Consider the following 18231-nt stretch of genomic DNA (forward strand, 5'->3'; position numbering starts at 1 on the left):
TGATCGGTTTTTAAGCTGTTTTCGGACTTTCACGCATAAAGTAGCTCAAACATGGTTTGTTTTGCACAAAACATGGCACAAAACACTATTTGGTATATATTATTTTGTTGAAGTGGTAAGAATTGAAAATAATAGTCATATTGTAAATATTACGTGCTAAGTTGCAATTTTATGGGTTTTTAAGTTATTTTTTGACTTTTGTGCATAAAGTAGGAAAAAATTGGCTTGTTTTGCACGAAACTTGGTACACAACACTATTTGGTATATATTATTGTGTTGAAATGGTTAGAACTTAAAATAATAGTCATATGTTAGAAATTACGTGCTAAATTGCGATTTTATGGGTTTTTGGAATTGAAAATAACAGTCATATGGTAAGTATTAAGTGCTAAGTTGCGATTTTATGGGTTTTTAAGCTTTTTTTTGACTTTCGTGAATAAAGTAGCTCAAACTTGGTTTGTTTTGCATGAAACATGACACACAACACTATTTTGTATATATTATTTTGTTGAAGTGGTTAGAATTGAAAATAATAGTCATATGCTAGAAAATACGTGCTAAGTTGCGATTTTATAGGTTATTAAGCTTTTTTTGGACTTTTGTGCATAAAGTAGCTCAAACTTAGTTTGTTTTGCACGAAACTTGGCACACAACACTATTTGGTATATATTATTGTGTTGAAGTGATTAGAATTGAAAACAATAGTGATATACTAGAAATTACGTGCTATGTTGGGATTTATTGGGTTTTTAAGCATTTTTTGGACTTCCGCACATAAAGTAACTTTGTTTGTTTTGCACAAAACTTGGCAAATAATACTATTTGATATATGTTATTGTGTTGAAGTGGTTAGAATTGAAAATAATAGTCACATGCTAAATATTACGTGCTAATTGCGACTTTATGGGTTTTTAAGCTTTTTTTGGTTTATTTTTGTGCATAAAGTAGATTAAAATTGGTTTGTTTTGCACGAAATTTGGTACACAACACTATTTGGTATATATTGTTGTGTTGAAGTGGTTAGATCTTAAAATAATAGTCATATGCGATAACTTACGTGCTAAATTGCGATTTTATGGGTTTTTAAGCATTTTTTGGACTTTCGCGCATAAAGTAGCTCAAACTTGGTTTGTTTTGCACGAAACTTGGCACACAACACTATTTGGTATATATTATTGTGTTGAATTGGTTAGAATTGAAAATAATAGTCATATCGTAAGTATTACGTGCTAAGTTGCGATTTTATGGGTTTTTAAGCTTTTTTTGGACTTTCGTGCATAAAGTAGCCAAACTTGGTTTGTTTTGCACGAAACGTGGCACACAACACTATTTTGTATATATTATTGTGTTGAAGTGGTTAGAATTGAAAACAACAGTGATATGCAAGAAATTACATGCTAAGTTGGGATTTATTGGGTTTTTAAGCATTTTATTTCGACTTTCGCGCATAAAGTAGATCAAAATTGTTTGTTTTGCACGAAACTTGGTACATAATACTACTTGCTATATGTTATTGTATTGAAGTGGTTAGAATTGAAAATAATAGTCATATGCTAGAAATTATGTGCTAAGTTGCAACGTTATGGGTTTTTAAGCTTTTTTTGGACTTTCGTGCATAAAGTAGCTCAAACTTTGTTTGTTTTGCACGAAACATGGGATACAAAACTATTTTGTATATACTATTGTGTGGAAGTGGTTAGCATTTAAAATAATCGTCATATGCTAAATATTAGGTGCTAAGTTGCGATTTTATTAGTTTTTAAGCTTTTTTTGGATTTTCGTGCATAAACCATGTCAAAATTGCTTAGTTTTGTACGAAACATGGTACACATCCCTATTTGGCATCTATTATTGTGTTTAAGTGGTTAGAATTGAAAATAATAGTCATATGCTAAATATTACGTCCTAAGTTGCGATTTTATGGGTTTTTAAGCTTTGTTTGGACTTTCGCGCATAACGTAGCTCAAACTTGGTTTGTTTTGCAAGAAACTTGGAACACAACACTATTTGGTATGTATTATTGTGTTGAAGTGGTTAGATTTTAAAATAATAGTCATATGCTAAATATTATGTGCCAATTTGCGGTTTTATGGGATTTTAAGCTGTTTTTGGACTTTCGCGCATAAAGTATCTCAAACTTGGTTTGTTTTGCACGAAACTTGGCACACAATACTATTTGGTATATATTATTGTGTTGAAGTGGTTAGAATTGAAAATAATAGTCATATGGTAAATATTACGTGCTAAGTTGCGGTTTTATGGGTTTTTAAGCTTTTTTATGATTTTTATGCATAAAGTAGGTAAAAATTGGTTTGTTTTGCACGAATCTTGGTACACAACACTATTTGGTATATATTAATGTTTTGAAGTGGTTAGAATTGAAAATAATAGTCATATGCTAGAAAATACGTGCTAAGTTGCGATTTTATAGGTTATTAAGTTTTTTTGGACTTTTGTGCATAAAGTAGCTCAAACTTGGTTTGTTTTGCACCGACTTGGCACACAACACTATTTGGTTATATTATTGTGTTGAAGTGGTTAAAAATGAAAACAATAGTGATATACTAGAAATTACGTGCTAACTTGGGATTTATTGGGTTTTTAAGCATTTTTTGGACTTTTGCGCATAAAGTAGCTCAAACTTTGTTTGTTTTGCACGAAACTTGGCGCATAATACTATTTGGTATATACTATTGTGTTAAAGTGGTTAGAATTGAAAATAATAGTCATATACTAAATATTACGTACTAAGTTGCGACTTTATGGGTTTTTAAGCTTTTTTTGGACTTTCATACATAAAGTTGCTCAAACTTTGTTTGTTTTGCACGAAACTTGGAATACAAAACTATTTGATATATACTATTGTGTTGAAGTGGTTAGAATTGAAAATAATAGTCATATGCTAAATATTACGTGCTAATATGCGACTTTATGGGTTTTTAAGCTTTTTTTGGACTTTCGTGCATAAAGTAGCTCAAACTTTGTTTGTTTTGCACGAAACTTGGGATACAAAACTTTTTTGTATATACTATTGTGTTGAAGTGGTTAGCATTTAAAATAATAGTCAAATGCTAAATATTACGTGCTAAGTTACGATTTTATGAATTTTTAAGCTTTTTTTGGATTTTCGTGCATAAAGCAGTATAAAATTGCTTAGTTATGTACGAAACTTGGTACACATCCCTATTTGGCATATATTATTGTGTTGAAGTGGTTAGTATTGAAAATAATAGTCATATGCTAAATATTACGTCCTAAGTTGCGATTTTGTGGGTTTTTAAGCTTTGTTTGGACTTTCGCGCATAACGTAGCTCAAACTTGGTTTGTTTTGCAAGAAACTTGGAACACAACACTATTTGGTATGTATTATTGTGTTGAAGTGGTTAGATTTTAAAATAATAGTCATATGCTAAATATTATGTGCCAATTTGCGATTTTATGGGATTTTAAGCTGTTTTTGGACTTTCGCGCATAAAGTATCTCAAACTTGGTTTGTTTTGCACGAAACTTGGCACACAACACTATTTGGTATATATTATTGTGTTGAAGTGGTTAGAATTGAAAATAATAGTCATATGGTAAATATTACGTGCTAAGTTGCTATTTTATGGGTTTTTAAGCTTTTTTATGATTTTTATGCATAAAGTAGGTAAAAATTGGTTTCTTTGGCACGAATCTTGGTACACAACACTATTTGGTATATATTAATGTTTTGAAGTGGTTAGAATTGAAAATAATAGTCATATGCTAGAAAATACGTGCTAAGTTGCGATTTTATAGGTTATTAAGGTTTTTTTGGACTTTTGTGCATAAAGTAGCTCAAACTCGGTTTGTTTTGCACCGACTTGGCACACAACACTATTTGGTTATATTATTGTGTTGAAGTGGTTAAAAATGAAAACAATAGTGATATACTAGAAATTACGTGCTAACTTGGGATTTATTGGGTTTTTGAGCATTTTTTGGACTTTTGTGCATAAAGTAGCTCAAACTTTGTTTGTTTTGCACGAAACTTGGCGCATAATACTATTTGGTATACACTATTGTGTTGAAGTGGTTAGAATTGAAAATAATAGTCATATACTAAATATTACGTACTAAGTTGGGACTTTATGGGTTTTTAAGCTTTTTTTGGACTTTCGTACATAAAGTTGCTCAAACTTTGTTTGTTTTGCACAAAACTTGGCATACAAAACTATTTGATATATACTATTGTGTTGAAGTGGTTAGAATTGAAAATAATAGTCATATGCTAAATATTACGTGCCAAGTTGCGATTTTATAGGTTTTTAAGCTGTTTTGGGACTTCCGCACATAAAGTAGCTCAAACTTGGTTTGTTTTGCACGAAACATGGCACACAACACTATTTGGTATATAGTATAGTGTTGAAGTGGTTAGAATTGAAAATAATAGTCATATGCTAGAAAATACGTGCTAAGTTGCGATTTTATAGGTTATTAAGCTTTTTTTGGACTTTTGTGCATAAAGTAGCTCAAACTTAGATTGTTTTGCATCAAACTTGGCACACAACACTATTTGGTATATATTATTGTGTTGAAGTGATTAGAATTGAAAACAATAGTGATATACTAGAATTTACGTGCTAAGTTGGGATTTATTGGGTTTTTAAGCATTTTTTGGACTTCCGCACATAAAGTAACTTTGTTTGTTTTGCATAAAACTTGGCACATAATACTATTTGATATATGTTATTGTGTTGAAGTGGTTAGAATTGAAAATATTAGTCATATGCTAAATATTACGTGCTAATTGCGACTTTATGGGTTTTTAAGCTTTTTTTGGTTTATTTTTGTGCATAAAGTAGATTAAAATTGGTTTGTTTTGCACGAAATTTGGTACACAACACTATTTGTATATATTGTTGTGTTGAAGTGGTTAGATCTTAAAATAATAGTTATATGCGATAACTTACGTGCTAAATTGCGATTTTATGGGTATTTAAGCATTTTTTGGACTTTCGCGCATAAAGTAGCTCAAACTTGGTTTGTTTTGCACGAAACTTGGCACACAACATTATTTGGTATATATTATTGTGTTGAATTGGTTAGAATTGAAAATAATAGTCATATCGTAAGTATTACGTGCTAAGTTGCGATTTTATGGGTTTTTAAGCTTTTTTTGGACTTTCGTGTATAAAGTAGCTCAAACTTGGTTTGTTTTGCACGAAACGTGGCACACAACACTATTTTGTATATATTATTGTGTTGAAGTGGTTAGAATTGAAAACAACAGTGATATGCAAGAAATTACGTGCTAAGTTGGGATTTATTGGGTTTTTAAGCATTTTATTTCGACTTTCGCGCATAAAGTAGATCAAAATTGTTTGTTTTGCACGAAACTTGGTACATAATACTACTTGGTATATGTTATTTTATTGAAGTGGTTAGAATTGAAAATAATAGTCATATGCTAGAAATTATGTGCTAAGTTGCGACGTTATGGGTTTTTAAGCTTTTTTTGGACTTTCGTGCATAAAGTAGCTCAAACTTTGTTTGTTTTGCACGAAACTTGGGATACAAAACTATTTTGTATATACTATTGTGTGGAAGTGGTTAGCATTTAAAGTAATAGTCATATGCTAAATATTACGTGCTAAGTTGCGATTTTATTAGTTTTTTAAGCTTTTTTTTGATTTTCGTGCATAAAGCATGTCAAAATTGCTTAGTTTTGTACGAAACTTGGTACACATCCCTATTTGGCATATATTATTGTGTTGAAGTGGTTAGAATTGAAAATAATAGTCATATGCTAAATATTACGTCCTAAGTTGCGATTTTATGGGTTTTTAAGCTTTGTTTGGACTTTCGCGCATAACGTAGCTCAAACTTGGTTTGTTTTGCAAGAAACTTGGAACACAACACTATTTGGTATTTATTATTGTGTTGAAGTGGTTAGATTTGAAAATAATAGTCATATGCTAAATATTATGCGCCAATTTGCGATTTTATGGGATTTTAAGCTGTTTTTGGACTTTCGCGCATAAAGTATCTCAAACTTGGTTTGTTTTGCACGAAACTTGGCACACAACACTATTTGGTATATATTATTGTGTTGAAGTGGTTAGAATTGAAAATAATAGTCATATGGTAAATATTACGTGCTACGTTGCGGTTTTATGGGTTTTTAAGCTTTTTTATGATTTTTATGCATAAAGTAGGTAAAAATTGGTTTGTTTTGCACGAATCTTGGTACACAACACTATTTGGTATATATTAATGTTTTGAAGTGGTTAGAATTGAAAATAATAGTCATATGCTAGAAAATACGTGCTAAGTTGCGATTTTATAGGTTATTAAGTTTTTTTGGACTTTTGTGCATAAAGTAGCTCAAACTTGGTTTGTTTTGCACCGACTTGGCACACAACACTATTTGGTTATATTATTGTGTTGAAGTGGTTAAAAATGAAAACAATAGTGATATACTAGAAATTACGAGCTAACTTGGGATTTATTGGGTTTTTAAGCATATTTTGGACTTTTGCGCATAAAGTAGCTCAAACTTTGTTTGTTTTGCACGAAACTTGGCGCATAATACTATTTGGTATACACTATTGTGTTAAAGTGGTTAGAATTGAAAATAATAGTCATATACTAAATATTACGTACTAAGTTGCGACTTTATGGGTTTTTAAGCTTTTTTTGGACTTTCATACATAAAGTTGCTCAAACTTTGATTGTTTTGCACGAAACTTGGCATACAAAACTATTTGATATATACTATTGTGTTGAAGTGGTTAGAATTGAAAATAATAGTCATATGCTAAATATTACGTGCCAAGTTGCGATTTTATAGGTTTTTAAGCTGTTTTGGGACTTCCGCACATAAAGTAGCTCAAACTTGGTTTGTTTTGCACGAAACATGGCACACAACACTATTTGGTATATAGTATAGTGTTGAAGTGGTTAGAATTGAAAATAATAGTCATATGCTAGAAAATACGTGCTAAGTTGCGATTTTATAGGTTATTAAGCTTTTTTTGGACTTTTGTGCATAAAGTAGCTCAAACTTAGATTGTTTTGCATCAAACTTGGCACACAACACTATTTGGTATATATTATTGTGTTGAAGTGATTAGAATTGAAAACAATAGTGATATACTAGAATTTACGTGCTAAGTTGGGATTTATTGGGTTTTTAAGCATTTTTTGGACTTCCGCACATAAAGTAACTTTGTTTGTTTTGCATAAAACTTGGCACATAATACTATTTGATATATGTTATTGTGTTGAAGTGGTTAGAATTGAAAATATTAGTCATATGCTAAATATTACGTGCTAATTGCGACTTTATGGGTTTTTAAGCTTTTTTTGGTTTATTTTTGTGCATAAAGTAGATTAAAATTGGTTTGTTTTGCACGAAATTTGGTACACAACACTATTTGTATATATTGTTGTGTTGAAGTGGTTAGATCTTAAAATAATAGTTATATGCGATAACTTACGTGCTAAATTGCGATTTTATGGGTATTTAAGCATTTTTTGGACTTTCGCGCATAAAGTAGCTCAAACTTGGTTTGTTTTGCACGAAACTTGGCACACAACATTATTTGGTATATATTATTGTGTTGAATTGGTTAGAATTGAAAATAATAGTCATATCGTAAGTATTACGTGCTAAGTTGCGATTTTATGGGTTTTTAAGCTTTTTTTGGACTTTCGTGTATAAAGTAGCTCAAACTTGGTTTGTTTTGCACGAAACGTGGCACACAACACTATTTTGTATATATTATTGTGTTGAAGTGGTTAGAATTGAAAACAACAGTGATATGCAAGAAATTACGTGCTAAGTTGGGATTTATTGGGTTTTTAAGCATTTTATTTCGACTTTCGCGCATAAAGTAGATCAAAATTGTTTGTTTTGCACGAAACTTGGTACATAATACTACTTGGTATATGTTATTTTATTGAAGTGGTTAGAATTGAAAATAATAGTCATATGCTAGAAATTATGTGCTAAGTTGCGACGTTATGGGTTTTTAAGCTTTTTTTGGACTTTCGTGCATAAAGTAGCTCAAACTTTGTTTGTTTTGCACGAAACTTGGGATACAAAACTATTTTGTATATACTATTGTGTGGAAGTGGTTAGCTTTTAAAGTAATAGTCATATGCTAAATATTACGTGCTAAGTTGCGATTTTATTAGTTTTTAAGCTTTTTTTTGATTTTCGTGCATAAAGCATGTCAAAATTGCTTAGTTTTGTACGAAACTTGGTACACATCCCTATTTGGCATATATTATTGTGTTGAAGTGGTTAGAATTGAAAATAATAGTCATATGCTAAATATTACGTCCTAAGTTGCGATTTTATGGGTTTTTAAGCTTTGTTTGGACTTTCGCGCATAACGTAGCTCAAACTTGGTTTGTTTTGCAAGAAACTTGGAACACAACACTATTTGGTATTTATTATTGTGTTGAAGTGGTTAGATTTGAAAATAATAGTCATATGCTAAATATTATGCGCCAATTTGCGATTTTATGGGATTTTAAGCTGTTTTTGGACTTTCGCGCATAAAGTATCTCAAACTTGGTTTGTTTTGCACGAAACTTGGCACACAACACTATTTGGTATATATTATTGTGTTGAAGTGGTTAGAATTGAAAATAATAGTCATATGGTAAATATTACGTGCTACGTTGCGGTTTTATGGGTTTTTAAGCTTTTTTATGATTTTTATGCATAAAGTAGGTAAAAATTGGTTTGTTTTGCACGAATCTTGGTACACAACACTATTTGGTATATATTAATGTTTTGAAGTGGTTAGAATTGAAAATAATAGTCATATGCTAGAAAATACGTGCTAAGTTGCGATTTTATAGGTTATTAAGTTTTTTTGGACTTTTGTGCATAAAGTAGCTCAAACTTGGTTTGTTTTGCACCGACTTGGCACACAACACTATTTGGTTATATTATTGTGTTGAAGTGGTTAAAAATGAAAACAATAGTGATATACTAGAAATTACGAGCTAACTTGGGATTTATTGGGTTTTTAAGCATATTTTGGACTTTTGCGCATAAAGTAGCTCAAACTTTGTTTGTTTTGCACGAAACTTGGCGCATAATACTATTTGGTATACACTATTGTGTTAAAGTGGTTAGAATTGAAAATAATAGTCATATACTAAATATTACGTACTAAGTTGCGACTTTATGGGTTTTTAAGCTTTTTTTGGACTTTCATACATAAAGTTGCTCAAACTTTGATTGTTTTGCACGAAACTTGGCATACAAAACTATTTGATATATACTATTGTGTTGAAGTGGTTAGAATTGAAAATAATAGTCATATGCTAAATATTACGTGCCAAGTTGCGATTTTATAGGTTTTTAAGCTGTTTTGGGACTTCCGCACATAAAGTAGCTCAAACTTGGTTTGTTTTGCACGAAACATGGCACACAACACTATTTGGTATATATTATTGTGTTGAAGTGGTTAGAATTGAAAATAATAGTCATATGGTAAATATTACTTGCTAAGTTGCGATTTTATGGGTTTTTAAGCTTTTTTTGGATTTTTGTGCATAAAGTAGGTAAAAATTGGTTTGTTTTGCACGAAACTTGCTACACAGCACTATTTTGTATATATTATTGTCTTGAAGTGGTTAGAATTTAAAATAATAGTCATATGCTAGAAATTACGTACTAAATTGCGATTTTAAGGGTTTTTAAGCATTTTTTTCACCTTCGCGCATAAAGTAGCTCAAACTTGGTTTGTTTTGCACGAAACTTGGCACATAACACTATTTTGCATATATTATTGTGTTGAAGTTGTTAGAATTTAAAATAATAGTCATGTGGTAATTATTACGTGCTAAGTTGCGATTTTATCGGTTTTTAAGCTTTTTTTGGACTTTTGTGCATAAAGTACCTCAAACTTGGTTTGTTTTGCACAAAACTTGGCAAACAACACTATTTAATTTTTTATTGTGTTGAAGTGGTTAGAATGAAAAGAAATAGTCATATGCTAGAAAATACGTGTTAAGTTGCGCTTTTATAGGTTATTAAGCTTTTTTTGGACTTTTGTGCATAAAGTAGCTCAAACAAGGTTTGTTTTGCACGAAACTTGGCACAAAACACTATTTGGTATATATTATTGTGTTGAAGTGGTTAGAATTGAAAACAATAGTTATATGCTAGAAATTACGTGCTAAGTTAGGATTTATTGGGTTTTTAAGCATTTTTTGGACTTTCGTGCATAAAGTAGCTCAAACTTTGTTTGTGTTGCACGAAACTTGGCACATAACTACTATTTGGTATATGTTATTGTGTTGAAGTGGTTAGAATTGAAAATAATAGTCATATGCTAAATATTACGTGCTAATATGCGACTTTATGGGTTTTTAAGCTTTTTTTGGACTTTCGTGCATAAAGTAGCTCAAACTTTTTTTGTTTTGCACGAAACTTGGGATACAAAACTTTTTTGTATATACTATTGTGTTGAAGTGGTTAGCATTTAAAATAATAGTCATATGCTAAATATTACGTGCTAAGTTGCGATTTTATGAATTTTTAAGCTTTTTTTGGATTTTCGTGCATAAAGCAGTATAAAATTGCTTAGTTATGTACGAAACTTGGTACACATCCCTATTTGGCATATATTATTGTGTTGAAGTGGTTAGAATTGAAAATAATAGTCATATGCTAAATATTACGTCCTAAGTTGCGATTTTGTGGGTTTTTAAGCTTTGTTTGGACTTTCGCGCATAACGTAGCTCAAACTTGGTTTGTTTTGCAAGAAACTTGGAACACAACACTATTTGATATGTATTATTGTGTTGAAGTGGTTAGATTTTAAAATAATAGTCATATGCTAAATATTATGTGCCAATTTGCGATTTTATGGGATTTTAAGCTGTTTTTGGACTTTCGCGCATAAAGTATCTCAAACTTGGTTTGTTTTGCACGAAACTTGGCACACAACACTATTTGGTATATATTATTGTGTTGAAGTGGTTAGAATTGAAAATAATAGTCATATGGTAAATATTACGTGCTAAGTTGCGGTTTTATGGGTTTTTAAGCTTTTTTATGATTTTTATGCATAAAGTAGGTAAAAATTGGTTTGTTTGGCACGAATCTTGGTACACAACACTATTTGGTATATATTAATGTTTTGAAGTGGTTAGAATTGAAAATAATAGTCATATGCTAGAAAATACGTGCTAAGTTGCGATTTTATAGGTTATTAAGGTTTTTTTGGACTTTTGTGCATAAAGTAGCTCAAACTCGGTTTGTTTTGCACCTACTTGGCACACAACACTATTTGGTTATATTATTGTGTTTAAGTGGATAAAAATGAAAACAATAGTGATATACTAGAAATTACGTGCTAACTTTGGATTTATTGGGTTTTTAAGCATTTTTTGGACTTTTGTGCATAAAGTAGCTCAAACTTTGTTTGTTTTGCACGAAACATGGCGCATAATACTATTTGGTATACACTATTGTGTTGAAGTGGTTAGAATTGAAAATAATAGTCATATACTAAATATTACGTACTAAGTTGCGACTTTATGGGTTTTTAAGCTTTTTTTGGACTTTCATACATAAAGTTGCTCAAACTTTGATTGTTTTGCACGAAACTTGGCATACAAAATTATTTGATATATACTATTGTGTTGAAGTGGTTAGAATGGAAAAATAATAGTCATATGCTAAATATTACGTGCCAAGTTGCGATTTTATAGGTTTTTAAGCTGTTTCGGGACTTCCGCACATAAAGTAAAACTTGGTTTGTTTTGCACGAAACATGGCACACAACACTATTTGGTATATAGTATTGTGTTGAAGTGGTTAGAATTGAAAATAATAGTCATATGGTAAATATTACTTGCTAAGTTGCGATTTTATGGGTTTTTAAGCTTTTTTTGGATTTTTGTGCATAAAATAGGTAAAAATTGGTTTGTTTTGCACGAAACTTGCTACACAGCACTATTTGGTATATATTATTGTCTTGAAGTGGTTAGAATTTAAAATAATAGTCTTATGCTAGAAATTACGTGCTAAATTGCGATTTTAAGGGTTTTTAAGCATTTTTTGCACTTTCGCGCATAAAGTAGCTCTAACTTGGTTTGTTTTGCACGAAACTTGGCACATAACACTATTTTGCATATATTATTGTGTTGAAGTTGTTAGAATTTAAAGTAATAGTCACGTGGTAAGTATTACGTGCTAAGCTGCGATTTTATCGGTTTTTAAGCTTTTTTGGACTTTTGTGCATAAAGTAGCTCAAACTTGGTTTGTTTTGCACGAAACTTGGCAAACAACACTATTTAATATATTATTGTGTTGAAGTGGTTAGAATTGAAAATAATAGTCATATGCTAGAAAATACGTGTTAAGTTGCGCTTTTATAGGTTATTAAGCTTTTTTTGGACTTTTGTGCATAAAGTAGCTCAAACTTGGTTTGTTTTGCACGAAACTTGGCACAAAACACAATTTTGTATATACAAAAATATTTGGTATATACTATTGTGTTGAAGTGGTTATAATTGAAAATAATAGTCATATGCTAAATATTACATGCCAAGTTGCGATTTTATAGGTTTTTAAGCTGTTTTGGGACTTCCGCACATAGAGTAGCTCAAACTTGGTTTGTTTTGCACGAAACATGGCACACAACACTATTTCGTATATAGTATTGTGTTGAAGTGGTTAGAATTGAAAATAATAGTCATATGGTAAATATTACTTGCTAAGTTGCGATTTTATGGGTTTTTTAAGCTTTTTTTGGATTTTTGTGCATAAAGTAGGTAAAAATTGGTTTGTTTTGCACGAAACTTGCTACACAGCACTATTTGGTATATATTACTGTCTTGAAGTGGTTAGAATTTAAAATAATAGTCATGTGGTAATTATTACGTGCTAAGTTGCGATTTTATCGGTTTTTTAAGCTTTTTTTGGACTTTTGTGCATAAAGTAGCTCAAACTTGGTTTGTTTTGCACGAAACTTGGCAAACAACACTATTTAATATATTATTGTGTTGAAGTGGTTAGAATTGAAAATAATAGTCATATGCTAGAAAATACGTGTTATGTTTCGCTTTTATAGGTTATTAAGCTCTTTTTGGACTTTTGTGCATAAAGTAGCTCAAACTTGGTTTGTTTTGCACGAAACTTGGCACAAAACACTATTTGGTATATATTATTGTGTTGAAGTGGTTAGAATTGAAAACAATAGTGATATGCTAGAAATTACGTGCTAAGTTGGGATTTATTGGGTTTTTAAGCATTTTTGAACTTTCGTGCATAAAGTAGCTCAAACTTTGTTTGTTTTGCATGAAACTTGGCACATAACTACTATTTGGTATATATTATTGTGTTGAAGTGGTTAGAATTGAAAATAATAGTCATATGCTAAATATTACGTGCTAATTTGCGACTTTATGGGTTTTTAAGCTTTTTTTGGACTTTCTTGCATAAAGTAGCTCAAACTTTGTTTGTTTTGCACGAAACTTGGGATACAAAACTATTTTGTATATACTATTGTGTTGAAGTGTTTAGCATTTAAAATAATAGTCATATGCTAAATATTACATGCCAAGTTGCGATTTTATAGGTTTTTAAGCTGTTTTGGGACTTCCGCACATAGAGTAGCTCAAACTTGGTTTGTTTTGCACGAAACATGGCACACAACACTATTTCGTATATAGTATTGTGTTGAAGTGGTTAGAATTGAAAATAATAGTCATATGGTAAATATTACTTGCTAAGTTGCGATTTTATGGGTTTTTAAGCTTTTTTTGGATTTTTGTGCATAAAGTAGGTAAAAATTGGTTTGTTTTGCACGAAACTTGCTACACAGCACTATTTGGTATATATTACTGTCTTGAAGTGGTTAGAATTTAAAATAATAGTCATGTGGTAATTATTACGTGCTAAGTTGCGATTTTATCGGTTTTTAAGCTTTTTTTGGACTTTTGTGCATAAAGTAGCTCAAACTTGGTTTGTTTTGCACGAAACTTGGCAAACAACACTATTTAATATATTATTGTGTTGAAGTGGTTAGAATTGAAAATAATAGTCATATGCTAGAAAATACGTGTTATGTTTCGCTTTTATAGGTTATTAAGCTCTTTTTGGACTTTTGTGCATAAAGTAGCTCAAACTTGGTTTGTTTTGCACGAAACTTGGCACAAAACACTATTTGGTATATATTATTGTGTTGAAGTGGTTAGAATTGAAAACAATAGTGATATGCTAGAAATTACGTGCTAAGTTGGGATTTATTGGGTTTTTAAGCATTTTTGAACTTTCGTGCATAAAGTAGCTCAAACTTTGTTTGTTTTGCATGAAACTTGGCACATAACTACTATTTGGTATATATTATTGTGTTGAAGTGGTTAGAATTGAAAATAATAGTCATATGCTAAATATTACGTGCTAATTTGCGACTTTATGGGTTTTTAAGCTTTTTTTGGACTTTCTTGCATAAAGTAGCTTAAACTTTGTTTGTTTTGCACGAAACTTGGGATACAAAACTATTTTGTATATACTATTGTGTTGAAGTGTTTAGCATTTAAAATAATAGTCATATGCTAAATATTACGTGCTAAGTTGCGATTTTATTAAATTTTAAGCTTTTTTTGGATTTTCGTGCATAAACCAGGTCAAAATTGCTTAGTTTTGTACGAAACGTGGTACACATCCCTATTTGGCATATATTATTGTGTTGAAGTGGTTAGAATTGAAAATAATAGTCATATGCTAAATATTACGTCCTAAGTTGCGATTTTATATGTTTTAAAGCTTTGTTTGGACTTTCGCGCATAACGTAGCTCAAACTTGGTTTGTTTTGCAAGAAACTTGGAACACAACACTATTTGGTATGTATTATTGTGTTGGAGTGGTTAGATTTTAAAATAATAGTCATATGCTAAATATTATGTGCCAATTTGCGATTTTATGGGATTTTAAGCTGTTTTTGGACTTTCGCGCATAAAGTATCTCAAACTTGGTTTGTTTTGCACGAAACTTGGCACACAACACTATTTGGTATATATTATTGTGTTGAAGTGGTTAGAATTGAAAATAATAGTCATATGGTAAATATTACGTGCTAAGTTGCGGTTTTATGGGTTTTTAAGCTTTTTTATGATTTTTGTGCATAAAGTAGGAAAAAATTGGTTTGTTTTGCACGAATCTTGGTACACAACACTATTTGGTATATATTAATGTTTTGAAGTGGTTAGAATTGAAAATAATAGTCATATGCTAGAAAATACGTGCTAAGTTGCGATTTTATAGGTTATTAAGGTTTTTTTTGGACTTTTGTGCATAAAGTAGCTCAAACTTGGTTTGTTTTGCACCGACTTGGCACACAACACTATTTGGTTATATTGTTGTGTTGAAGTGGTTAAAAATGAAAACAATAGTGATATACTAGAAATTACGTGCTAACTTGGGATTTATTGGGTTTTTAAGCATTTTTTGGACTTTTGCGCATAAAGTAGCTCAAACTTTGTTTGTTTTGCACGAAACTTGGCGCATAATACTATTTGGTATACACTATTGTGTTGAAGTGGTTAGAATTGAAAATAATAGTCATATACTAAATATTATGTACTAAGTTGCGACTTTATGGGTTTTTAAGCTTTTTTTGGACTTTCGTACATTAAGTTGCTCAAACTTTGTTTGTTTTGCACGAAACTTGGCATACAAAACTATTTGGTATATACTATTGTGTTGAAGTGGTTAGAATTGAAAATAATAGTCATATGCTAAATATTACATGCCAAGTTGCGATTTTATAGGTTTTTAAGCTGTTTTGGGACTTCCGCACATAAAGTAACTCAAACTTGGTTTGTTTTGCACGCAACATGGCACACAACACTATTTGGTATATATTATTGTGTTGAAGTGGTTAGAATTGAAAATAATAGTCATATGGTAAATATTACTTGCTAAGTTGCGATTTTATGGGTTTTTAAGCTTTTTTTGGATTTTTGTGTATAAAGTAGGTAAAAATTGGTTTGTTTTGCACGAAACTTGCTACACAGCACTATTTGGTATATATTATTGTGTTGAAGTGGTTAGAATTTAAAATAATAGTCATATGCTAGAAATTACGTGCTAAATTGCGAAACTTGGTTTGTTTTGCACGAAACTTGGCACATAACACTATTTTGCATATATTATATATATATATATATATATATATATATATATATATATATATATATATATATACATATATATATATGTATATAAATATATATATAAATATATATATATATATATATATATATATATATATATATATATATATATATATATATGTATATATATATATGTATATATATATATATGTATATATATATATATGTATGTATATATATGTGTGTGTGTATATATATATATATATATATATATATATATATATATATATATATATATATATATATATATATATATATATATATATATATATATATATATATATATATATTTATATATATGTATATATATTTATGTATATATATATATATATGTAGGCATGGCCACGGTCCGGGTTGGTCCGGTTCCGTTCCGATTCCATCCGGTTCCGGTTCCATTTGGAACCTGTCGCGAACGGTTCCGGTTCCGGTTCCGGTTCCGGGTGGTTCCAAACGGTTCCTTGGCGGTTCATGAGGCGGTTCCGGCGGTTCCAACTCACGGGACGGGCGGGTCGGACCATCGGTTCCATTTTTATTTTTTCTTTAAATATTTATAAAATAAAAAAATACTATAATATCGCGGACGTACCTTTGATGATTTCTTGATTATTAGCGAAATTCATTGCATGTCAAGTTGTCATCGTTATTGAAATATTTACTAAAAAGAATGAAAAAAATAAATTAATAAGAAACGAATCAATGATAATGTCGATAAAGATGATTAATAAAAAAAGAGCGAGAAAATGGACTTGAACCTAGTACCCAAATGAATACTAAGCTGCCTACGTATCCCGAAGGAATCAAAGCCCACGTAGTTCTTTGTCATACCTTTTATTTATAGTTGTTGAATGTTGATTTATCGTTGTCGTTTGTCGGATTGATCCTATTCGTCTTCGTCATCATCATGTGGTTGATTAGATGCTTCCGCTGACTCTCCTCCTGACGATGATGCAGATGTATCCATCATCATCCATGGATCATCATCGTCGTCTTGATCATCATCATTCCTTAGTCCTTGTGTTCGAATCTCCGCTTGATCCCAATCTTTCTTGCAAACACATATTTGAATACTATGTGGAGCAAGACGAGATCGTTTTTCGTCCAAAACTCTTCTACCTGCACTAAAAGCAGACTCCGACGCAATTGTTGACGCGGGAATTGCGAGGATATCCTTTGCAATTCTCGATAAAATGGGAAATTTAACAGATTTTTCTTTCCACCACTCCAAAATATCATAGATACTTTAGTCTATTTCAAAGTGGTGTTTAAGATAACTATCTAGTTCTAAATATGAGGTCGAGGAAGAAGAAGATGATCCTAGAAAACTATCATCTTGAGTCATTATGTTAGCTATTACCGAATTATAGTAAGAGGGACGTGCCGAAACGCTAGCACGCCTAGACATATCGCGTTTCGGGTTATATACACTAGCGTAAAAATCATACAGTTCTGCTAAATATTTTTTACATGTTCCTACATAATTATGTACATCAGTAGACGGGCGATCTAACGATTGATAATAAAATCCTATTACTTTAGTAAGGACCTTAGTTTTAAAACGTGGGTCCAAAATGGTTGCGATTCCATAAATATAAGGAAAATCGGTAAAATATGCTTGCCATTTTTCCATCATATCTGCAAGAATCGGCCTCAATTTTGGGTTAGTATCTTCATGTGTATATTTAAGGAGATGATTAAAAATAGTAATACATTCACTTATTACTAAGTGAATGTTCGGTTCATAAACATAAGAAAAAATCTTAGTCGCGTGGTCATACGCTTCTAATATGTTATGTACACCTATAGCTAATTCCCAAGTGTCATCAGCTATGAAACTATCTGTACACTCACTATATAGTTGTGTTATTACTGGGCAATAAGCAATCGCCTTTCTTAATAAATCGTTGGTTGAGCCCCAACGTGTAGGAGTATCTAATGACCAATACACTTTTTTAAGTTGGTATTGGTCACATAATTGTTTATATCGTCTTTTTATTTTTCCGATCCTAAGCCATTTCACTATATCCCTAATTGGTTCTAATAAATCACTTAATTGTT

The sequence above is a fragment of the Amaranthus tricolor genome, chromosome 2 (genome assembly GCF_026212465.1).
Source record: "Amaranthus tricolor cultivar Red isolate AtriRed21 chromosome 2, ASM2621246v1, whole genome shotgun sequence".
NCBI lineage: Eukaryota > Viridiplantae > Streptophyta > Magnoliopsida > Caryophyllales > Amaranthaceae > Amaranthus > Amaranthus tricolor.